Source organism: Bos javanicus, chromosome 9 (assembly GCF_032452875.1).
Source record: "Bos javanicus breed banteng chromosome 9, ARS-OSU_banteng_1.0, whole genome shotgun sequence".
NCBI lineage: Eukaryota > Metazoa > Chordata > Mammalia > Artiodactyla > Bovidae > Bos > Bos javanicus.
The window spans coordinates 59573105-59599380 of record NC_083876.1 but is presented as its reverse complement, the minus strand read 5'-3'; the positions used below and the strand labels follow the sequence as shown (position 1 = coordinate 59599380).

The 26276-nt window shown below is 40.9% G+C and overlaps 1 long non-coding RNA gene across 3 annotated transcripts in view; it reads left to right on the top strand.

Annotated features, from left to right (window-relative positions):
- Positions 1-26276, top strand: part of LOC133253949 (uncharacterized) — a 158655-nt gene that overhangs the window by 41730 nt on the left and 90649 nt on the right. Inside the window, exon 3 of one of the 3 annotated variants that reach the window (XR_009738511.1) lies at positions 16963-20256. This is a non-coding gene — a long non-coding RNA (uncharacterized LOC133253949). Of the gene's footprint in view, positions 1-16962; positions 22721-26276 lie in introns of those variants that run through there. The other 2 variants (XR_009738510.1, XR_009738509.1) reach the window with 2 other exon arrangements.

Sequence of the window (26276 nt, the reverse complement as noted above, 5' to 3'; positions counted from 1 at the left end):
CCCACTCCAGTATTCTTGCCTGGAAAATACCATGGATGGAGGAGCCTGGTAGGCTGCAGTCCATGGGGTCACGAAGAGTAGGACACAACTGAACAACTTCACTTTCACTTTTCACTTTTCACTTTCATGCATTGGAGAAGGAAATGGCAACCCACTCCAGTGTTCTTGCTTGGAGAATCGCAGGGACAATGGAGCTTGGTGGGCTGCCATCTATGGGGTCGCACAGAGTCAGACATGACTGAAGCGACTTAGCAGCAGCAGCAGCAGAGAGCCTCTTGCTGAGGGTGAAAGAGGAGAGTGAAAAAGTTGACTTGAAAATCAACACTCAAAAAACTAAGATCATGGTATCTGGTCCCATTACTTCATGGCAAATAAAAGGGGAAAAAGTGGAAGCAGTGACAGAATTTATTTTCTTGGGCTCCCAAATCACTGCAGATGGTGACTGCAGCCATGAAATTAAAAGACACTTGCTCCATGGAGGAAAAGCTGTGACAAACCTAAATAGCGTATTAAAAAGCAGAGACATTACTTTGGCGACAAAGGTCCGTATAGTCAAAGCTATGGTTTTTTCCAGTCAGTTGAATTCAGTCGCTCAGTTGTGTCCCGTGGAGTGCAACACCCCATGGACTGCAGAACGCTGGGCCTCCCTGTTCATCACCAACTCCTGGAGTTTACCCAGACTCATGTCCATTGAGTCGGTTATGCCATCCAGTCAGATCAGATCAGATCAGTCGCTCAGTCGTGTCTGACTGTTTGCAACCCCATGAATTGCAGCACGCCAGGCCTCCCTGTCCATCACCAACTCCTGGAGTTCACTCAGACTCACATCCATCGAGTCAGTGATGCCATCCAGCCATCTCATCCTCTGTCATCCCCTTCTCCTGTCCCCAATCCCTCCCAGCATCAGAGTCTTTTCCAATGAGTCAACTCTTCGCATGAGGTGACCAAAGTACTGGAGTTTCAGCTTTAGCATCATTCCTTCCAAAGAAATCCCAGAGCTGATCTCCTTCACAATGGACTGGTTGGATCTCCTTGCAGTCCAAGGGACTCTCAAGAGTCTTCTCCAACACCACAGTTCAAAAGCATCAATTCTTTGGCACTCAGCCTTCTTCACAGTCCAACTCTCACATCCATACATGACCACAGGAAAAACCATAGCCTTGACTAGACGAATCTTTGTTGGCAAAGTAATGTCTCTGCTTTTGAATATGCTATCTAGGTTGGTCATAACTTTCCTTCCAAGGAGTAAGCGTCTTTTAATTTCATGGCTGCAGTCACCATCTGCAGTGATTTGGGAGCCCCCAAAAATGAAGCCTGACACTGTTTCCACTGTTTCCCCATCTATTTCCCGTGAAGTGATGGGACTGGATGCCATGATCTTCGTTTTCTGAATGTTGAGCTTTAAGCCAACTTTTTCACTCTCCACTTTCACTTTCATCAAGAGGCTTTTTAGTTCTTCTTCACTTTCTGCCATAAGGGTGGTGTCATCTGCGTATCTGAGGTTATTGATATTTCTCCCGGCAATCTTGATTCCAGCTTGTGTTTCTTCCAGTCCAGCGTTTCTCATGATGTACTCTGCATATAGGTTAAATAAACAGGGTGACAATATACAGCCTTGACGAACTCCTTTTCCTATTTGGAACCAGTCTGTTGTTCCATGTCCAGTTCTAACTGTTGCTTCCTGACCTGCATACAGATTTCTCAAGAGGCAGATCAGGTGGTCTGGTATTCCCATCTCTTTCAGAATTTTCCACAGTTTATTGTGATCCACACAGTCAAAGGCTTAGGCATAGTCAATAAAGCAGAAATAGATGTTTTTCTGGAACTCTCTTGCTTTTTCCATGATCCAGCGGATGCTGGCAATTTGATCTCTGGTTCCTCTGCCTTTTTGAAAACCAGCTTGAACATCAGGAAGTTCACGGTTCACATATTGCTGAAGCCTGGCTTGGAGAATTTTGAGCATTACTTTACTAGTGTGTGAGATGAGTGCAATTGTGTGGTAGTTTGAGCATTCTTTGGCATTGCCTTTCTTTGGGATTAGAATGAAAACTGACCTTTTCCAGTCCTGTGGCCACTGCTGAGTTTTCCAAATTTGCTGGCATATTGAGTGCAGCACTTTCACAGCATCATCTCAGGATTTGGAATAGCTCAACTGGAATTCTATCACCTCCACTAGCTTTGTTCGTAGTGATGCTTTCTAAGGCCCACTTGACTTCACATTCCAGGATGTCTGGCTCTAGGTCAGTGATCACACCATCGTGATCATCTGGGTCATGAAGATCTTTTTTGTACAGTTCTTCTGTGTATTCTTGCCATCTCTTCTTAATATCTTCTGCTTCTGTTAGGTCCATACCATTTCTGTCCTTTATCGAGCCCATCTTTGCATGAAATGTTCCTTTGGTATCTCTGATTTTCTTGAAGAGATCCCTAGTCTTTCCCATTCTGTTGTTTTCCTCTATTTCTTTGCATTGATCTCTGAGGAAGGCTTTCTTATCTCTTCTTGCTATTCTTTGGAACTCTGTATTCAGATGTTTATATCTTTCCTTTTCTCCTTTGCTTTTCGCTTCTCTTCTTTTCACAACTATTTGTAACGCCTCCCCAGACAGCCATTTTGCTTTTTTGCATTTCTTTTCCATGGGGATGGTCTTGATCCCTGTCTCCTGTACAATGTCACAAACCTCATTCCATAGTTCATCAGGTACTCTATCTATCAGATCTAGGCCCTTAAATCTATTTCTCACTTCCACTGTATAATCATAAGGGATTTGATTTAGGTCATACCTGAATGGTCTAGTGGTTTTCCCTACTTTCTTCAATTTCAGTCTGAATTTGGCAATAAGGAGTTCATGATCTGAGCCACAGTCAGCTCCTGGTCTTGTTTTTGCTGACTGTGTAGAACTTCTTCATCTTTGGCTGCAAAGAATATAATCAGTCTGATTTCGGTGTTGACCATCTGGTGATGTCCATGTATAGAGTCTTCTCTTGTTTTGTTGGAAGAGGGTGTTTGTAGTCATGTACAAATGTGAGCGTTGGACCATAAAGAAGGTTGAGGACAGAAGATTTAATGCTTTCAAACTGCGGTGCTGGAGGAGACTCTTGAGAGTCCCTTGGACTGTAAGAAGATCAAACCAGTCCATCTTTAAGGAAATGAACCCTGAATTGAAAGGACTGATGCTGAAGCTGTGGCTCTAGTACTTTGACCACCTGATGCGTAAAGCCTGTCATTGGAAAAGACCCTGATGCTGGGAAAGATTGAAGGCAAAAGGAGAAGAAGGCAACAGAGGATGATAGTTAGAGAGCATCACTGACGCAATGGACATGAATCCGAGCAAACTCCAGGGGAGAGTGGAGGACAGGGGAGCCTGGCATGATGCAGTCCATGGGGTCACAAAGAGTTGGACATGACTTAGCAACTGAACAACTAAAGAACCAGAACTTTGATTTTAAATTTTAATCCCTTTTCCCCTAATTCTCTGCATCTTTAATTTCTACTTTTATTTTTATATTCCTTTTTAGTGCTTGCTTCTAGTTCTGAATTGTAAATTTCATTTATTTTAATTTATCATTTAATTTAATTTATCATTTATTTTCATTTATTATTTTATTTTAATTAATATAGATATTCAAGGCTATGAATTTTCTTTTGATCACTGCCTTGGATATATCCACCAGACTCTCTGACATGTAGCATTTTCATTTTTAATATTCAGAAGTTTGGTAATTTCTATTTTCTTCAATTTTTTTCTATGAGTTGTTTAACAAAATAAACATTTTCCAGGTTGGAAGGCTTTTTACATTTTTAATTGTATTTTTCACTTCTAATTTTATTGCATTGTGTTCAGTGTGTGTTGTTTGTAACGTTTTTACTTTATGTAACTGTATGATGTTTTCTTTGTCAAATAACATATTAACAATTTTGGTGAATTTTTCATGTGCACTCTAAGATAATTTATTTTTTATTTCAAGGATAGTATTGTATATATTTAAAGACATATCCAATTATTATATTGTTTCAATCTTCTATGTTCTTATTTATATTTTTCCTTTTATTTTGTACTGAAAGTGCGTTTCCATCTTTTTTCCTTATGTCATCAGTACTCCTGATCTGTATTAGAACTTTATGTGTTATTTGGGGTATAGGTATTTATAACTATCCTATCTTCTTTGTGAACTCTGGCTTTTAGCATTGCATAGTGCATTTAGTTTTCTTGAATGTTGCCTTTTGGCCTAGCTTCTACTTTATATTAGGATTACAACCCTACTTTCTTATTGTTCCCATTTTTGGCATTCTTATAACTGACTTACAAAGAACTTTTGGAAATTTTAATCCAGGAAACAAAACTGGTAAGATCAAATCTTAATTATCTGTGTTTTAAATAGAGAAACATCAGAAGCATAAAATAACACTTATCTTTGTCAGTGCAGGTATGCCTTGTTTTAAAATACCCCAAAAATAAAATATGAACTTATTAAAGACAATAATTTTGTTATGCATTGTATGCTGCTGCTGCTGCTAAGTCGCTTCAGTCATGTCCGACTCTGTGTGACCCCACAGACGGCAGCCCACCAGGCTCCCCCGTCTTTGGGATTCTCCAGGCAAGAACACTGGAGTGGGTTGCCATTTCCTTCTCCAATGCATGAACGTGAAAAGTGAAAGTCAAGTTACTCAGTCATGTCCGACTCTTAGTGACCCCGTGGACTGCAGCCTACCAGGCTCCTCCGCCCATGGAGTTTTCCAGGCAAGAGTACTGGAGTGGGGTGCCATTGCCTTCTCTGATGCATTGTATAGTTACTTTGTAAAAAAATCAGTGATATATACTTTTGAGTAGTAACTATCAAGCTCAGATAAGGTATAATTTTATTTATAAATAACTGTTTGAGTTTTTTAATTGAATTTAATAATGATAACATGCATTATTTTAAAAATTAAACATTTAAGTGAAACATACATATATTCCAGAAGAAGTCTATTTAATCCCTTTGTTTTAGTATAGTAACTATGTTTATTCATCTCTAGCTTTTTATGTAAGCTTATAATCTTTATATGGTTGTAATCAATGAGTTATACCACATTTTCTTCTTTTTAATTTAGCATTATGTCAAAGAATTTGTGTGTGTGTATGTATGTGTGTGTGTGTGTGTGTGTGTGTGTGTGTATCTCTCTAATTATAATGTTTAACCCTTTATTGGCATCATATATTCTATCAAGTCAGTATGTGGGAGTGTGCCTTATTTTGGCTGCACTATTCTTGGACCTTAACTGTCATCTAGATCTCTGAAGCAACTCATCTGGGAATTTTGAAATAAGAGTTCAGTAGATGGAAGAGGTGGAAAGTATGAGTAGGGGAGATATGGAGAGAAGGGCATTCCAAGCAGTGAGTTACCCTATCAAAGATACTGAGATGCAAACCCAATAGACTATTCAGACAATGCTATATATTTTCATTGTTTGGAACTCTTAAGGAAAAAAGGATAAGATTTTGAGGACCTTAAATTCTAGATAGACCATGAAAATAGTAACTAAAGAATACATGATGATCTGATTTGCATTTTAGAAAATCATTATAATAAGTATATGGGCTTCCCTGGTGGCTCAGATGGTAAAGAATCTGCCTGCAATGTGGAAGACCTAGGTTCGATCCCTGGGTTGGGAAGATCCCCTGGAGGAGGGCATGGCAGCCCACTCCAGTATTCTTGCCTGGAGAATCTTCATGGACAGAGGAGCCTGGGCTGCAGTCCATTTGGCCTCAAAGAGTCGAATACGATTGAGTGACTAAGCACATAATAATTATGTGGAGAAAGGCTAAAATGGAATCCAGGGTAGACAAAGTGGAACTATTTAGGAGACTAGTTATAAATCAGGCATGAGATGACAAGGGTCTAAGCCACAATGGCAGTAATAAGGATGGAGAAATAGGAAGAGAAATCAAACAAGATTTGGTCACTAATTGGCTGCAGTCAGTGAGATTAAAGGAGGAGATGAAGATGTGTCCCAGCTTTCTGACTTCAAGGATAATAAGTATTTGTCTAATGAATGAACAGTATGGATAGCAGTATTAACCAAACTTGAGAGTTAAGATAATGGTTTCAGTTTAGGTCAATCTAAATTGTAGGTGCTGGTGTCAGATGAGGGGTTGGATATATAATGATACTGGGAGTCTGGAGAGAGGTCTGGGTTGAGCTGTAGACTGGGCTGTCAGTCCTGAGCAGTTCCTTATGTTCAATTATTGTAGGGCATGTCTACCTAGATATTCTACTATCATCTGAACTTCAACATAATCCAATTTTAACTCATCAACTTTTCCCCCAAGCTAATTTTGTCAGCTCCCTCATGGCTAACCGTGGTACTATTAAACCACTCACCTCTAGACTCTAAGCCACAGATGTAAACTTTATGCTTTTCATCTTTATCGTTATTGCCGAACTAGTCTTTAACAAGTCCCACAGTTTCTTTCTTCAAAATTTCTTAGTAGAATTACCTAGGTGCCCAGAAACCTAAGTTTCAATCCTGACTCTGCTGCTAACGGGAAGATAATCAACTTGTACAAGCCATAGCACCTTACTAAGTGCTCATATTCAAATCTGGAAAAAAAAAAAAGTTTGGCTTACATAGTGAATTCTCTTCTAAGTGTTTGAATCTATATTTTTTCTTGCTGATTCTGATACTACCATCTAGGTTTATGTAACTGCTTCCAAACTTCTGTTCCAGTTTTTAGTGTTATACCTATCCAATCCCATGCATATATTAGTCACCAGAAACTTCCTTTAACCACTAATTTTTTATGTTATGTCCTTGTTCGAAAACTAGTCTTGTGGCTCCCTTTTATCTGTTGCATCAAGTCTGACTTCTTTGTCTAGTTATCAAGGTTCTATAAAATGATTTCTACCTAGCTAAGCTTATCTTTCATTACCTTCTAACATCATCTCTTATCTCCAGTCAGTCTAGACTTCTGACTGATTCCTTCAAATAATTTGATCATGATCTTTTCTCCATTTGAAAACCTAGTACACTTCCCCTGAATCCTAAATTATTTTTCAAATATCAACTCAACTCAAATATCAACTCAAGTTCTCTCCTCCAGGGAGATTATACTCACCCATTCCATTACTTAGCATTCACCTTTTCTCTGATTTCCAAGAACAGTTGTGTTCTGTGATGCAATTTAGTACTTAATCCATAGGTTTAACTTTTGACTGATTTCTGTGTGGGGACCATCTTCTCTATCTGCCACCACTTCACAGAATATGAAACCTGCTGCTGCTGCTGCAAAGTCCCTTCAGTCATGTCCGACTCTGTGCGACCCCATAGACAGCAGCCCACCAGGCTCCTCCGTCCCTGGGATTCTCCAGGCAAGAACGCTGGAGTGGGTTGCCATTTCCTTCTCCAATGCATGAAAGTGAAAAGTGAAAGTGAAGTTGCTCAGTCGTGTCCGACTCTTAGTGACCCGTGGACTGCAGCCTACCAGGCTCCTCCGTCCTTGGGAGTTTCCAGGCAAGAGTACTGGAGTGGGTCGCCAGTACCTTCTCCAGAACATGAAACCTAATGCACCATAAATACATGCTGGTTTATTAGCTTCCAGGAGCATACTCATTTCTTAAAATAAGAAATAGGCTATAACCTCCACGTTTGAGATAGCAAAACAAAATAACAAAGCCAGAGCTCTGTTGGAGAGGTAACCTGTAAGATGATTTAAAAATCATATGCTACAGTGGACATGGGTAATTGAAGAGCCTAAATAGTCTATTAAATAGAAAGTTAACTCAAATTATTTTTTATTGTATTTATATACAGTTGCTGGTTTGGGCATTATGGGTCAAGTATTGTCATTAGAAGTTGTGCATTTAGGAACTGAATTGTCTATGCTCTGATAAAAGCACTTTAGTTTTAAGGATGTCACTTTTAACTACTGAAAGTATCTAGTGCAATTTCAACTTATATATATTGTTTTAACAGGTCAAGGTTTCAAATAGATTCCATTAATTACTTGAAGAAAGCAGCCACAAAATAGGCCATAAATTACTTGATTATGCCCCAAGTAATATTTTAGCTGAGTTTTGAAATTTAAATGCCTCTTTGGACTTAAAAATTTATTTCTATTACATTAGATTTCAGAAGAGAAGAGAACTTATCAGCCACTGCTCATCTTTTCTCCACATCTGTCATCAAACTCTTAGCTAGTTTTGTAATTATTATTTAGTACTTTTATATTTTTTCAAGGCACCCTGAACTAATATTAATTATCATGACAAACTTGCAGAAATACTGTTTGATTCTATAAGACTTTTTCTGGTATCTCTGAGTTTTTGGCTGTCGTCTATTTATAAGGAAGTTTATTTAGCCGTGACACTACCTTCAAAAAGTTTAAAGTCTCTCAGGTTAACAATGAACCACAGAGCAAAGACAGGCCAACCTACATGCAGAATTTAAATGTAAACCCTCATGGGCTGAAGATCGGATTCTAAAGAGAACCATGATTCATAGTTTATGTTCTCTAAGGTTGAAAAAGTGTCTAGACTCCTGAGAGCAGGTGTCGGCAGTCTTTACCACGGTGGTTCTCAGTGTAGCAGAAGTTGTGGAAAACCACATCAAGGATTAAAAAGCTGAAGGGGACAAAGCTGTCTCTCAAAACACAAGAGACCCAGAGAATATGAAGTATGGCAGAGACCTCATGGTTTCCATCTGTTCAAAAACCACTTGGGTAAACATTTCAGTTGGTTTTCATTCCCTGCCCCCCATCCTGCTGGTGTTTACTTACTATTCACTGCATCTGCATGATATGTTCTTATTAACTGAGAAAAATCCGCTTTTTCATAATTTGGATGTGATTGTACAGCCACTTGTCCTCTAATGATAATTACACCATCACATAATTTATATTCTACAAAGCACTGTTGCAGACGTTATTGCATATAATCCTATGACAAGCCTGTGAGGTAGGTATGGCCAGAAGCTATTCTAGTCATGAATAATTTGAGATTCAGAGCAGTTAACTGATTTTTTCCCTCAAGATCACATATCTAATAAAATGCCATTAGAACTGGAACCCAGGTCTCTTGACCTAAAATCCAGAGATCTTTCTATTATTCTTGGATTTGTATTATCAAGCTTGTTAATGATCACATTCAAAGGGGAAAATGATGATAAAAATATGAAAGGATTCACATTTCATTGAAAATGAGGATGAGGACTGAGACTCCCTATGTTGCCTTTCTGATTCGATCATAGAATTGTAGGATTTGATAATCAATAGAGCAATGAATTGATAAAACCATTTTTTGTTATTACATACAAAGCCCTACTGTTATCTAAGTTCTTGATTTATGGGATCCTGGAGAATAATGCATCTTATTTTCAAACAGTCTTGGGGTAGGGCAGCTCTGGTCCCTCTCAATATGATTCTTTCCAATATCTTAACTTCCGTCATCACGAAATATTTACCATCTAATCTAAATCCTGACTGCTGTCATGTAGGCATATGTCCTTTTGGTCAGTAGATGCTAGTGTACAATTTTTATTTATAACTTTGGAAGCGAACAGGAAATACATCTGAATGATTTCTGACTGCTGACAAGCCCTAATAACTGATAGTTCCAGACATTGAACTGAATGTCCTTTGACAGGGATGGTATTTTGAGGGGAAAAGACAGAAACTAGCAAAAACTTTTTTTTCAAGCAGGTGTGATTTTATGATGGCATTTTATGACAGAAACTAACCAAGTGTCCTGTATATGGTTTATGATGTTATAAGCTCCTGGCCTGAGATTTCTTTCTCATTATTCATGTTTATTTGACTTAAAGCAAATTAAAAATCAGACAAGAATATTGTGATATAATTTTGATTTTGCAGATGTAATAAGACACCTGAGCAACTTCAGAGAAGTTGGCTTCTTTTATTTGTGCTCTTTAGTTCTGTTCTGAAAAATGCATTTGCATTTTCAGAGGCGATATTGTGCTTCGCAGTTTGGCTTGTGCAATTTTGAGCACTTGATCTGCACTTGATATTAATGGCAAACAAGAAACCTCTGTATGTTATAGTTATTTTTCTAGCTGCAAAGATTTTAAAAATTAGTCTACTCTGAAGAATAAACTATAACTGGAGTTCTCTGACTACAGTGTATATTGATGCATTTCTTTGAATTTTTTTCTTCAGCCTGTGCAGTAAGTGGTGTACAATTCATGGAAGGAGTTTGTGTTTTTCCGTTCTGAAAAGACTTCTTTCTGAAGGCCCAGTTTGGTATCATGCACATTCAGTGCCAAAAACAGATGTCAGAGGTCCAATAACACTTGTTACCTTTGTAGCTTTTTTTGTGAGTGGTCCGCTTTCCATTGCAGCAGATGAACCTGACCCTGACCAAGTCTGATTGGCCCAGCTGTGAACATCAGACCAAATGGCAGCATTTATAAACTGACCGTTATGTCCCTTCCAAATTTACCTCCCAGTTGCTCTCTGGGAGTAATGCCTTACACTCAACATTCAGACATGTGTGTGAGAAAATGATCTATTTAGCTTGGGGTTTCAAGATGGTTCTTGATGATCTTGCCATTGTAATTCATTTTTTGCAGCTTGAGTCTGTAACCTCTTAATTTAGGATGATGCATAGAGAGCATATACTGAATATCAGGCTCAACTTTTTAAAAAAATTTTCTTTATTTTATTTTTGGCTGTGCTAGGTCTTCGTTGCTGCTCAAGCTTCTCTCTAGTAGCGGTGAGGGGCCTACTCTCTAGTTGCAGTGTGTGAGCTTCTCATTGCAGTGCCTTCTCTTGTCGTGAAGTACGGGCTCTAGAGCACTGGGGCTTCAGGAGTTGCACACGTGGGACTCTAGAGCACAGGCTCCAGCAGTTGTGGCACATGGGCTTAGTTGCACCACATCATGCAGAATCTTCTGGACCAAGGATCAAACTCGTGTCTCCTGCGTTGGCAGGTGGATTCTTTACCACTGAGCCACCAGGGAAGCCCCAGGCTCAGCTTTAAAAATGATAAAATGGGACTTCCCTGGCAATCCATTGGTTAAGAATTCATGCTACCCCTGCAAGGGGTGCTGGTTTGATCCCTGGTCGGGGAACTAAGATCCTGCATGCTGTGTGGTATGTTCCCTCCCAAATAAATAAAAGTAAAAAGACTTAAAAAGTGATAAACAATTCAAAAAATAAATTGTAAATTATGTCTCACAAACCACAAATCACAGGCTCAGACAGATAATATAGCCTTGATTTGATTATGGTTCTTGGTAACAAGCAATAGTTTTCAGCTGGGAACCATGCATATGTTCATGGCCTTGCGTGTGTATGATAGGTCTCTGTAAAGACCCTCTGCAAGGAACTGTAGCAGTCAGGGGTTAGTTCACAGCAGGGCCACTCTGAGTATTGTGGAAATAGGAGATTTCTTATAGTAATTAGACTTGAAACAAACATGGGAGAAACTGGAAAGTAGGGTCCAAGGAGTTCCTAACCAATTTGCCTGAAATGCTGGCCGGATAAACAAGTCAGAGCTTACAGGGAAGTCGGTGTTGACTGATCTGGGAAGCTAAGCTCATCCAGCTGGCAAGTGGAACCATGGAAAAGTCCATGGGAAACTGGAGTCTATGTGGTTACTCCCGCTGAGGGTCTACATTGCAGCAGCTGATGATGTGCCTGAAGCCACTGTTGGCCAGTAGGGCCATCAGTTGTCAAGAAGAGCTGGATGTGGAAGAGAGCAGAGTGAGAACAAGCTGGCACCTACCAGGCTCCTCTGCATGTGTTTGCTACTATGTCAGACTGTGATCACCTGCCAAGAGTAAAAGCTGTTGGCCAACTTTAATCTGGAAACCTCAGGGTTCTCAGCTAACCTGAGTGGACAAAGCATAGCATAGTGTAGGCTTGTCAGTTTCTCCGGGGCTATGTAGGAAAGAAGAGTCACTGTTTGTAATTGAGAACCGGCACTATCCTAGTAGTGTCATTTGAGGGCTATTGAAAGGTAAACCTGTCGACCACTATCCCTCCATCCACCAATCTGTCTTCAGTGGTGCCCAAGGTTCTTACCAGTCATCTCCATTTTGGGTTTAAGTATTCAGTTCAGTTCAGTTCAGTTCAGTTGCTCAGTCGTGTCTGACTCTCTGTGACCCCATGAATCGCAGCACACCAGGCCTCCCTGTCCATCACCAACTCCAGGAGTTCACTCAGACTCACGTCCATCGAGTCAGTGATGCCATCCAGCCATCTCATCCTCTGTTGTCCCCTTCTCCTGCCCCCAATCCCTCCCAGCATCAGAGTCTTTTCCAATGAGTCAACTCTTCGCATGAGGTGGCCAGAGTACTGGAGTTTCAGCTTTAGCATTATTCCTTCCAAAGAAATCCCAGAGCTGATCTCCTTCAGAATGGACTGATTGGATCTCCTTGCAGTCCAAGGGACTCTCAAGAGTCTATAAAAATTCCCAGTTAAAATGCAGAATCTTACTGAGAGAGTTAATACATTAAACCTTGTTAGTTTATCATTTATATAAACATGCCCTTATCACTTTGCTGGCCTGACATCTGAGAAGGTTTGGGTAAGGAAGACAGAGAAAGCTCCAGTGTTATCCTGGAAGTTAAGGATGAGAGTATCTTGGTAGAAGCACCTATACGTATATAAAAGGAGAAGAAAGAGTGCAAAATTGAAATTTGCCTACCTAATTGTATTTCCTGGTAATAATTCTGCTTAGAATTAGGCTCTCCACTATATTGCTCAAGGGTGAAATTACAAATGGTACTCGTGAGACGTTACTATTCATATTTATGTTCATGAAGTTAACATGAGGATATTTAGAATCGTGTTCAGTTTGTAAAGGTATATAATTGCAATGATTTGTTCTTTAATATCAGAAAAATCAACTTATTTTTAGGTTGCCTGATATTCACACATATTATTTTCATCTAGCACTGCTTGATTCCATTATAAATCTTTGGATAGAACCTTAATAAGACAAGGGTGTTTATTAAGTTTACCGTCCCGTCTTTTCTTTGTTGATGTGGCTTTAAACAAAATGCAGTGGTGATTTCTGTTTCTGACCTCTGGCTAACTGTGATCTCCTGTGATTGGGCTGAGTGCTTTCCTTTCAATGGGCAACATTACAGGCAGAGACAGGGGCACTGGAGGCAGCTACTCGTGTTCTGGTTACTGTGAGCTGGGAGGAGAATTAGGCAAACATGATAGATTGACATCGAGGACATCTGAGGTGAGCAAGTCCTTCTAGTTTATACATGAGGCAGTAAGATAAATTAATAAGGGAGAGTGACAGTCATTTATTCTGACTGGCTTCAGCAGGCATCTCAACTAGGCTGTCGACAAAAGGTCGCAACTCACCTGCCATCGAGACAACCAACAGTGAGTCTGGAGATGATTTGTTTTCAACAATTGTTTAGATACTTTATACTTTGTGGCAACAGAAGAGTGTCTCTTTGCCTTTCCCTCTTCCTCTCCCACCCCTGGACGCTTTAGATCACTTGTGAGCATGCACAAGCTCTCTCTTTCTAAAAACATGCAGAAGCAATAAATCAGCCAGTTTAAGAAGACCCAGCCAGCCCAACACAGATCGATTTCACAGGGAAGTCGATGGGCTGCTAATAGAATTACAACTACCTGTCAAAACAGGGAAAACATATCTGTGACAGTGACAAAGGGCAAATCAATTTAAGAAAGGATTTTTTTTTTCTTCCAGAGACAGATGTGGAGTACATGGGTGTCTCTGAGAGTCTGTAATTACGAATAGAAACCATATACTTGGACCGTTAAAGCTAAGGTTATGTCAATGATTCTGGACAAACATACTGACTCTTCCTTCTTTTCTAGATTGTCTGGTCACTATAGCAATTTGCTCTGTAATAGAATAAATATGTAACAAGAAGCTGCTGCCTGAAAACACATTCTTTTAATTTTGTCATACAGAGTAAGTTGGTTTTGTCCATTAGATAGATTATATTCTCAAAAACTTTGCATTTTCAGGTTTCCTGTTGTGTCTCATTTCAGACAAGGAGCAGTACATTGCCAAGGACATCTATCTGGCAAATTTTTATCTTCTCAGTTAACTTGATCATTTTCAGAGGCCTTGTAAAACTGCTGGCAATGTGACTTTGAGTAAGAGGAATCTTTTTTTCTTGCAAAGATTCCCTTTGCAAGGAAAAACTTCTGGCTTAGTTTCTTGCAAAGGGAATCTCAATCCTAAACAGAGCTTCCAGCCTAAACCCATTGTGTATAAACATGAGGCCTTTTCAGACCAAGGACTTGGTTTTTAAAAACAATTTAATATGAATTAACTTAGCACTTAGCACAGCACCATGGATGGGGGTGGAAAATGTTGCTGTTACTCAACATTTTTTTCTAATGTTATGTGCCAGCCTGGATGGGAGGGGAGTTGTGGGGAGAATGGACACGTGATTATACATGGCTGAGTCCCTTCGCTGTTCACCTGAAACTACCGTAACATTTTTATCAGCTGTACCCCAGTACAAAATAAAAAGTTTAACGTTTTGGGGGGGGGGGAAAGAAAAGATTAAAACATTTTCTTGTGATTAAAAAAAAAGAACAAAGAAAATATCGTGTAATGAGATATATATTTGATTTCTGCTCCCATTGCCTGGCTTACAGCTTCTAAAACCTTCTGAGTTTTTGAAGTGACAAGTATTGTTTTGTATGCTAAGAAGATGCTTGTGGCTAGGGGATTCCTGGATAACCTCTAAAGGAGGCTGGTTGTCAAAAGAACCAAACAAGGGATTAAAAGTTGGGACTTCCGGCCCCACCCCCTGACCTCTGGGGGAGGGGAGAGGGACTGGAGGTTAACTTAATCTCAAATGGCCGGTGATTTAATCAACGTTGCTTCTGTAATGAAACCTCCATAAAAATCCTAACAGAAGGGATCCCTTCTGGATTGGTGAACACACAGAAGTGCTGGGAGGTTGGCAAACGCTGTGAGAGAGCGTGGAGCCCTGTGCACCCCCCACCACCAATACCATGCTCAATGCTTTGCTTCCGGTTGGCTGTTTCTCAGTTGTATATTTATTTTTGCTTTAATTCTTTGTGTGTGGGTGGGAGGAAGAAGATAATGACATATTTACTGTTTGATTAGAGGAGAGTTGGGATTTTATTTATTTAGCTGGATTGGGTCTTTCATAGGAAGTCAGATTCTTAACCACTGGACCATCAGGGAAGTCCCTCTGAGTTATATCTTTGATAATAAACATGTAATAGTAAGTAAAGTGCTTTCCTGAGTTTATTTATTTATTTATTTTTATTTTTTGGTGGCACCACATGGCATGTAGGACCAGGGATCAAACCCACATCCCCTGCATTGGAAGCACGGAGTCTTAACCACTGGACCATCAGGGACGTCCCCTCTTTCCTGAGTTTTAGAAAGTTATCAAATCTGAGGAAGAGGTCCTGAGTACTTTATAGTGGGTTTGTCAGAAGCACAGGTGATAATCTGGGGAGGTCAGTCTTGTGGGACTCAGCCCTTTCTTTATGGGGTCTGTGCCAACTCCAGGTAGTTAGTGTCAGAACTGCTTGGTGTGGAAAACCCACACATTGATGTCGGGAGTGGTGAGGTGAGTAGAAGAAAACAGGAGGGTTTTCCCTTTCAGAAACAAAAACTAATCCACTGTTGCAAGGAAATCTAGCCTTATTATAATCAGGAGGCACACTGGGTCTCATACTCACCAATTCTCAGTGACCAAAATGTACCCTCATTTTTTTTTTTTTTTTTGGATTTCAAAGCAAATCCAAAGAAATTGCTTTATTTCTTTAAAGCAATTGTCACTATTATGACATAAGCTTAAATTCAACCCAATTTTGGCCTTGCTGGCCTTAGCATAATTCCTGGATGAAATCAGGTTTGGAGAAATTTGAAAAATTTAATACTTTATGTGACCCTGGAAAAGTCATTTAACTACACCAAATTGTTGTTATTTTACGAATAACAATAATAGTTACGTTAGATTATTAACATAGTAATCCCCATACCCTCATTTCTGCTCCCTCCCTGAAGAAGAGCTGCTTTGTGGCAGTGGAAACATGGTTCTGGAATCAGACACATTTTCATTTTGGTGTGCTGTGTGTGTGTGTGTGTGTGTGCACTAAGTCACTTTAGTTGTGTCCAGCTCTTTGCGACCCTATGAAGGGTAGCCCTCCAGGCTCCTCTCTCCATGGGATTTCCCAGGAAAGAATGCTGGAGTGGGTTGCCATTTCCTTCTCCAATGGATCTTCCTGACCCAGGGATCAAACCCATGTCTCAAGTCTCCTGCATTGGCAGGTGGGTTCTTTACCATTAGCGCCACCTGGGAAGCCCATTTTGGTCTGCTACCTGCTGCTTACTGGCTATAGGACTTGGGTAAGGGCTTAGCCTCTGGCTGTGCTGGTTTCTGTTCTGTACCATGGGGCCATTAGTAGTGCTTAACCTCCTGTGGTTGTTGTGAGGAGTACCTGGGCTCCAACGCCGAGGGGAGGAGACCTGCCATCATTCCTTCTGTTATCTCCCTTGTGCTTATGACCAGGCCGAGCAGAGAATGAGCTCACTGACCAAGTTTTGCTCTAGAAGCTGGGGCAAAGTCTCCCCATACTGTGTTTAAGTTAATAGACACATAAGAACTAAGTTTGCCTCTCCCCGCACTCTTCCCTTGTCCTGTCTTAAAAATCTTGTGCCTTCCGTTGTCATTTCCAATTCCACCTTTCGACACCTGTCCTATCCCTGCCAGGAGAGCTGGTTAAGGGGGCTAGGAAAATGCTGGGTGGTATTCCTGCTGCCTTGTGTTTGCTGGGTGGTGGCATCTGCCATTGGGGGTCAGCGATTCAGCCTCTTGTTTCAGTTGGTCTTTGCTGACTCCCGTTCTCATCCACACGAACTCATTCGCATCCCCACTCCTAGGGAAATGAAGGTGGGAAGAAGATTTCAACCACTTCTCAGGAATGTTAGAGAGTAACCAATAATGGGTTTTTTGTTTTTTTTTTTTTCTTCTAGATTCTTCTCTTCCAGACTAATGCTGATCAGAGCTGCATGCCATGAGGACTTAGTGATAAAACCACACTGGCCTGGCTGCTTCAGAGTGTTATCTGTGAAGAGAGGCGGTGGCCCAGGTGGATGCTCTGGTTATCGGCTTACATCCACATGCCTTTTACTTGAGCCCTAAGTCCATTCACTTTCTGTAGCGGTTTCATGAGATTCGTCCTGGAGCTGTCGTGATCTCAGAGCTATCGTAGTGGCATCACTGTTGGACACGAACACATATTGACAATAGCCTTAACTTCTCTTCTTCCTTAAAGAAACTTCTAAACCACGGCGCTACGCTGCATCTATGTGGATAGAGACCAAAATGTGAGTTTCCCTTGGTGACGATAGGATAAATGTGTACTTTGTCTCACTTTTCAATTAGGGTGATTGTGTGATGACTCTATCCTTAGTACATTTATACATTGTTATCCTGGGACTACATCTTCCTCATCATATTAGAACTTTCTGCTCTGAAGGCTGAGGAGTGTGCAATGGCCTGTGGGCTCGGTGTTGGATATTTTAAGTATGGCAGAGCCAGAGGAGGTGTGCTGAGTGACTGAAGATCTCTACGTTAGGCCCTGTGTGGAAGCTCTTTGTGTAAGTCTACACTCTCTGCCTCAGATTCCTCTTTCTCTTGTGTGTGTGGGGAGAACCTAAAAATAGTGCTTGAAAGGGTTGCCAAGATCTTAGCTTTGTGTTGGAGAAACCGTCCACTAATCTTATTGCCTGAAACCAGAGTCAAAGAAGGTGCTCTGAAATGAAGGTTCAGAAGAAGAACAAACGTTTCCACATTGATTTCCAGCAAAGCATCCAGCCTTCTACCTGGTTACTGAGGAGGTGAGGCAGATGAGAACGCACCTGCGGCTCAGGGCCAGGGCGGGCGCGTGCCTCCCAGCTCTGGGTCCCTGTGGTGTATGCCATGTTTGATGTGTAACTAACCCATCTCAGCCTCAGGTTTTAGGTATAGCAAGTGGAGGAGAGCTCTGCTATGTTGCCAAAGATAGGAAGTGTTTTTAAATTTAATAAATGCATGGTATGATTATTCCTTTTTAGAACCACAGACAGAAGCCTTTAGGGCTCACCGTTCTGCAGCTGGTGCAGTAACTTCCTCCTCGGCTGGCTTTCTCTCCTCTTCCTCCACCCCAGGGACCTGTTATGGCTCTCTCTTCTAGTGCAGAGTTAAGACCGTCAGGGGAATACCAGTTAATTGCTGAGTAGCTAATCAGCATTGTAAAGGTCAGTGATAACAGGCAACAACTTACTCATGTTCACAAACAGCAGGATATGACAAAAACAATTTACCTTGATAAATGTACTTCAGAAATCTACTGAGCTTACACTGTCTCCCTCGGGCTCTGTCTGTCCATCTTCATTGGCCCCTCTCGGTTTCTGCTTCTGCCCCCTCTTTGGGTCTTGTTTCTAGGTATTCCATGTTGCTATCTGGTCCCCTTTGAAGGGTTTTTGCATTCATTTCTGCTGTCTGGGGGTTTTCCCATACTACCCCAGTATCGGATGCCAGCTGACTGTTCTGCCACGACCACTCCATCCTGACACCATCTACCCAGAGGCAGCATCAGATTCCACAGGTTAAGGGCTCAATCTTGCAAGACTACCCTCTGCTTCAGATGTCAGTCAAAAGCTCAGGCTGTCACTTGTGCCTCTGACCCACACAGAGATCAGAGGTTCCAGCCACCCCCATAAATCAGAAACATTTTACCCACTAGATCACCAGATTACCAGTATTGGGCCCCCTTTGAGTTCGCTCTTGGCTTGTACATGGGGTAGAACGACTCACCACAGCTGCCTGTGCCCCTGGTGGCCACACTGACCCCTGTGCGGGATCAGACTCCTCGTGCCCTGAAGTCCATGAGCCCTCTTGTCCGCATTCCCAGTGGCTGATGCCCCACTTCGTCCTCCTCTGAAATGGGGAGAACGTCCCAGTGCCACCTTTCGCTCCAGGACTGAAGCAACTTTCTTACTGGCCTGCATCAGACAGTCCCAGAAGGCAACAGAGGGTCCAATGGAAAGGGCTTTTGGGGAGAGTTTGAAGGAGGAATTCTTTTCACAGGTGTTGTTAGTTATTAATGCTTCACAAACTTTTTTGTTGCCTTATTAATAATAATCACTAACTTCTATAATAATAATAATCACACTAACTTCTGTATGTTGGGTATATGAATGAGGTCATTAAAGACTATTCAAGACTTCCCTTTGAGGCTTGCAAACAAATTCCAAAGTCTTTACACATCCTATGAGGCCTCTGACTCCTCTATACCTACATAGCCTGATGTTTAGACTCTCCAGATCCCTAAACTCTGCTTCATTTTGTTTTGCAAGTGGCTGAACTGCTTTCCTCCTCAGGGCCTTTGCACGTGTTGGTCTCTGTCTGAAGCATACTTCCTGTCTCTTCCCTTCCCTTATGTGGCTCGGGTTGCAGTGTCATCTCCACAGAGCTGCTATGCACACTCATAACACCATCTGTATTATCTTCATAGAACTATGGCAAACAAAAGAAGACAATAAGAGGATTTCACAGGCCTTTCATGATAGTGATCAGTTTAACACTGAGCATGTGGAGGTGGGCGGGAGGGTGTGTTTACTTAATTTGTGATTGCTCGTATCCATCTCCCCACCGAGTGACTGCAGGAATCGGGTGCGCTGATGCTTCCCCAGGCCTAGCACGTAAGAGGCTGACTAGCCACTGTATGCCAGGGTCCTTATAGGTAGTGTGGGTTACTTCAATCTTCATTACGATTCTGTAAGCAGAAATTAGCAATCTGTGGTCCATGAACTAAATCCAGCATGTCAACAGTTTTTGTTGGTAAGGAGTCAGTAGAACACAGCAACAGCAATTTGTTAATGTATTGTCTACAGCAACTTTTGGGCTACGGAAGGCAGAATTGAGTAGTTACAAAAGAGATTTGCTTGCAAAGCCAAAAATAATTACTCTCTAGCCTTTTAAAGAAAAGATCTGCTGACCCCTACTATATATGGGGTAACAGAATCTCCATTTCACAAGTGAGGAAACTGAAGATCAATGATCTCATATCCAGATTTCAAGCGGCAGAGCTGAGACTTAAAGTCACCACACTTCCTTTATCATCTTTCCCCATAAACCAAATCTCCCTGCTGACATATGTCTAGGAGAGAGCAACAAATTTCCACAGAGGAGGTGAAAATTTCCTTTGGTCTAAATCTTAAAGGAAAAGTTGGAATTCTGCCATGGACAAGAAAGGACAAAACACTCTAGGCTGAGACACAGAGGTATGAGGGAGCTTGGTGCGTTAGGAGATAGCTAGTCAGACTGACTAAAACATGATGCCAGTGGTTGTGGGAACAATGGGCAGAAAATGACAGATAAAGAGGCTTCTAGAATGCAAAGAGACTGTGCCAGACTGGGGAGCCTGAACTTAAGTTTACAAATTGTGCTTTCTGCTTGTCCATCTTCTCTCTCAGTTAAATAATTTGACCATTTGTTCTAACTATATTTTCCATAAATTATCTACATGTAACACTATATTAGTACTATACTGTATACATTATAAAATATACAAATATGGGAAACTATAAAAGATAAACTGAAGGTAGAATGAATATCTAAAATATATCTTAAAATTTTTAAGTATTAATGGCTTACAAAACCTTTTGGCTTCCTTATAATAATGATGATGCTTAATGAGAGTGATGTTAGTGAATATGCTTAATTATACTTGAAAATCTTGGCTTAACACTGGTACAGCTGTTTAAAGTTATTATTTCAAGATTAATTTTCTTTAATGTGTGGTTTAAATAGCATCACAGCCAAAATGATAACTCACAGAGATACATGGATGCAAGTGAAAGAAATGAATTGTTGGTTTCACTTGCAAATTATAATAGGTATTTTTCAAAACTATCCACCAATTATGCAAAGTTTTTGTTTTAATTTGTCTGCTATGTTTACACCTTCCCTGCTGTCAATTGCTTGTCAATATGCAAATGAATTTGAAAGTGCTCTGTTTTCATATTTTATATGATGTGTTTACAATGTGTTCAAGCCACTGGAACGGTTCACCTGGAAATTTTTAAACAGGTTAGGAAATTGGAACTTTAAGTCTCTAATTTTGGCAGTTCTTGAAGATGATACATATCATGATCAGTGACAAAAATTGTATAACAAAGAAAATAATTCTAAACATCTATTTTGAAATGCTGTCTTAGAGGTTTCTCCAGGAAATGAACTATTTCCTCTCTCCTTACACCATCATGTTTATGTAGAAGGAACATATTTTGTGCTTATTTTTTAAAAAATAACCATACTCAGTGACAAGTCTGATTATTTCATTGCTGAATTCACTTCCTCTTATGGTTGACTGGAGAGTTCAGACTGTAAATGGGGGAAACCTTTGTCTTGGCATTTTCTTGTTATTCATTGGCTTCGTTTGCATTTTCTTTAATCCACAGCCTTTTTGAAATATCTCTTTAAGCCATTTATCCCTTTTGTGATGGCTGATCTAGTTAAAGGTATTCCATATACCTTGTAAGTCCACTTGGCCTGGAATATGGGAGCTGAACTGTGTTGTATCGTGTTCAAGTAACTGAACAGCTGAGGGCTCCACTGTCAAATCCTTGAGGTCAATGCACATCTTAAATATTAGAAATCCTTAGCTGCCTTTTTTATAGTTTGGGTATCTAAGACTAGGAGTGCTGACGTTTTACTTCTGCTCCCAGTGGCTCATCTTGTTCACCCCCTGGTGCACACACCTTATTTTGGAGACTGCTGCCCTGAGTAGTGGAAAGCACACCACAAGTTGTTAGAAGTGGGTGACATGATCAGGTCCAATTTATTTTGGGGACTATATTTTGTGACTTTGTGTGTAGACATTTCAAATATTCTCCTAAAGTTTTTATTGTGTACATATTCAAATAAATAAGCTAGCTGGCTTTAAATAATGTTATCTAAATATCTTGAATAGGCAGCCACTCTGAGCCTTGTGAAAGCTGGTCTAGCCTTGTTAGTAGCTCAGGGCCCCTGGAAGTTCCCTGATAAGTCCATAGGCTTTGCCCTTTAGGTTAGAGAATAACTTGCTTTGGGAACAAGGAGACCACTGGGGTGACTTAAACACCTCAGTGTGGAAAGAAGAATAGTTGGGTTCTGCAAGAGTCAGGGGAAATGCTTTTTGTGACCCTATTAACACTAAAGATTTAAGAGGAAGAATTATTAGCTCTGACTCCATATTAAAAAGAGGGAGAAGAATTAAAGAAATGAGAAATGACTCTAGGTTAAGAGTTGCTTGAAGAGTTATACCCTTTTAAGCTTTAATGAAAAATTCTCGTGTTTTTCTTTAATATAAGCATGTGAAGATAAAGAGCCAACCACTGACCTTGAAACAAGGAGAGAAAAAAATGGAGTTGGTTCCTGAGAAATAGAAGTTGTCAAAACAATACCTACCTAGGCAAAATTTAATAACCATTTTGGATAAAAGTGCTGTGCTAGTTTATTTTGCAAACCATGTACCCAGTACATGAGGGACTTCATCTTCTGTTAAGCCTACAGGTTTACTTTTGAAGGAAGAATTTGTGTGAAAAGTCTATTGCTTCATTTTATAATTTTTTCAATTACTGTAATTGTGTGAGTTTAGAACACAAAATAAATTTTAAAACTTGAAGACTACTCTGTGTAACTGCAAATGGCTTACAACATGGCATCCACATACGACTGTGCTTTCCAAATTCTTGAGTGATTGGAAAATGCTTTTTATGTCTTGGGAAAAGGAATATATAGATAGACAAAATGTTAAATTGGAAGCTTACCCAAGGTACCAAGATATGATCGATATCAGACACCAGAATGAGTTGTGAGACAGAGCATCTGTTTGGAATTTCGAAGTAGGCGATTAAAACCTGGTTTTATGACTCGTCAATCTTTTACTCACTTTGCGTGTAGAAGAGTTGAGAAGGTTCCTATCCATGGACAGGGAATTTTTGTAAAGGGCTTCTTTGGACGAAGGTGCTGGTTGAGTTATGCGTTTTGCCCCCTCTACCATCAAGGGCAAGGTTTAGGAGGCAACTGCCTCTGGCCTTCAACAAATCTACAGTAAGTTACCTACATACAGATGAGTTCCATTACAAGAGTACGTCTGTAAGTCCAGTTTGTTTGTAAGTCCAACAAAGTTAGCCTAGGTACCCAGTTAACACAGTCAGCTAGGTGATACTGTATATAATAGGTTTATTATACTTTTCACACAAATTGTACATTAAAAAAAAACAAGCAAAAACACAAAGCATTTTTAATCTTACAGTACAGGACCTTGAAAAGTACAGGAATACAGTACAACAGCTGGCATACAGAGGCTGGCATTGCACACACAGGCAAGAAGAGTTACTGACTAGATTGGGGAGAGGAGGTGGAAGATGGTAGATCTGAAGGATTGTCAGCAGTAGGAGATGGAGGGCAAACTGCAGTTTTACTTACACCTGAAGTTTGATGGAAAGACTGTTTACATCTTTGAAAGTTCACAACTTGAAGGTTTGTATGTAGGGGACTTCTATACTTGGAGATCTTAAAAGTTTGCTTGTATTTAGCCAGACACCAATGGCAACCCACTCCAGTACTCTTGCCTGGAAAATCCCATGGATGGAGGGGCCTGGTAGGCTGCAGTCCATAGGGTCGCTAGGAGTCGGATATGACTGAGCAACTTTACTTTCACTTTTCACTTTCATGCATTGGAGAAGGAAATGGCAACCCACTCCAGTGTTCTTGCCTGGAGAATCCCAGGGACGGGGGAGCTTGGTGGGCTGCTGTCTATGGGGTCGCACAGAGTCGGATACGACTGAAGCGACTTAGCAGCATATATGGGGAATCTAGAGCATGAGGGATGGGCTTCCTAACTGCCTTGGCCCTGGAGGAATGAATTGTTTCTGATATATTAATATTAGGATTAGCCTATATCCTCTGAATTTGTTTGGGTAAAGAATTTGTGAGTATTTCCCATGGGAAATGTGGGTTATTCATGAGAGAAAGTTGGATGTGGTGTCTTTGGTCCTGTTTGATAGTGCTGATTGGAAGGGTGGAGGCACCCCGGCAGACAGAGTGAGCTTTAGGTCACTGATGGAGTCCTAGCAACTGCAGGAGAAATCAAGTCACCAGCCTGACTGGAGATGCATTGCTTGAATCAAAGAAGTAGCAACAGAGGTGATGATGCTTGAGAACCCAAGGAGCTCTCAAATGTGTCTCAAAAATAAGAGCTTTAAATACTTGACAGATCCAGAGAGCATGATGTTATCTTGCAGTGTTACCAATCAGAGAAAGCCTTTCTTCCTTTCTTTCCTCTTTTACCTTCCTCCAGTATATCCAGGCAGGACAAGAAGATGGAGATGAGGTTTTGGAAATATGAGACAGGGAGAGGAGAATAAAGCTAAGCCAAGATGATGTAGTTACCAGATCGAGCCTGTGTTTGTGATCTAATGTGCTTGGAAGCGTTTTGTACTCTGACAGTGAACTGAAAAGTATAGTATTGCCCAGGGTTGCTTCTCAGGGAGAGAAAGGACTTTCCTTCAGTGAGTACATTTTAGTAGCATGAAAGTGAAAGTGTTAGTTGTTCAGCTGTGTCTGACTCTTTGTGACCCCATATACTATAGCCTGACAGGCTCCCCTGTCCATGGAATTCTTTAGGCAACAATACTAGAGTGGGTAGCCATTTTCTTCTCTAGAGGATCTTTCAGACCTGGGGATTGAACCTGGGTTTCCTGCATTACAGGCAAATTCTTTACTGTCTGAGCCACCAGGGAAGCCCTATAATAGTATAGTGGAAGGCAAAAGTTAAGATACTTGCTGATTATATCTCATCAGTCCTGCCTCATCAACATCTTGGTCACAGAGCCATCCATTAACTCAGAGCCCTGAGAACAAAGAGGCAACAGGACGCAGGGAGAGCTCTGTTCTCAGTGATCTGGGGACCTGGAGGAAAGGCTGTCTTGTAATATTTCAGCTCTTTTCCTTTTCTCACTGGCTGCAATGACTGGGGCAGAGGAAGACACTGTTGTAGAATGAGCAGTGAGTGCTGTTTCTTTGGTCTGCAAGGAGGACTGCTTGCAGCATCAGTTGGTCTCATTAATGAACTATTAAAAGGTTGATGGGCATTGCGCATGTGAGATTTGGAAAGCAACACAATATTCTCCCAGCCAATGGCACCCCACTCCAGTACTCTTGCCTGGAAAATCCCATGGATGGAGGAGCCTGGTGGGCTGCAGTCCATGGGGTCGCTAAGAGTCGGACATGACTGAGCAACTTCACTTTCTCTTTTCACTTTCACGCATTGGAGAAGGAAATGGCAACCCACTCCAATGTTCTTGCCTGGAGATTCCCAGGGACGGGGAGCCTGGTGGGCTGCCATCTATGGGGTCGCGCAGAGTCGGACACGACTGAAGTGACTTAGCTTAGCTTAGTGCAAAGTTAATAATACTCTCACAGTGTTATTGAATATGTGTTTGTTTTTTTTTTTTTGCATAAGGAGGTGAGGAAACAGTAACAAGCACCCAGGTGTGGGTTGTTTGTGATCAGGGAACAGTTCAGGGTGAGAAAACTAGTGAGACTCTGTATAACAGAGGGATTAAGAGAGCAGATTTTGGAGTCAGGCAGTTGAAGTTTCAATCCTAGAACCTCAGATAAATCTAAGCCTCTGTGTTCTCATGTGTGAAAGGGGTAAAGTATGGGTCTCATGGGATTACTATAGAAACTGAAGAAGATTATCCCCATAGAGTACATGTGCTTGTTCCTGGTACCTGATAAGTGTGCAGTAATTTTCAGCTAAGATTATTGTTTTCTTTCTCTTTTTTTGAAACTGTTTTTATTTTGTATTGGGGTATAGTCGATTAGCAAACAGTGTTGTGATAGTTTCAGGTGAACAGTGAATAGATTCGCACCCTTCAAGGTAGTATGCTCTATAAAGTCACCACAAACCCTGAATTAGCACATGCTGAATCATTGTTCCTAGGGGAAATAAAGGGTTAGGTTCCTGTGAGCCTCTGGTCACGCTGACTTCATCCATGAGTGTAGCTAGTTGCCGCCTGCTCCAAGGATGATGCCTGAGTCTTTTCTGTCACAGTCCTTCATCCCTTCGCAGTTCCATAGGAGTGTATGGTGGTCAGTGGGTCTGACATATCTTGGCATGTCCTTATATATTACCCTGTATATCTATCCCAGAAAGAGAGGAAAATACCCTACTGGCTATATTTGACTTTTGCCCTGTGATTTTCACCCCTCAGTGGTAGATGAGGGCCCTGGGTCGGGGACTATAGGCACT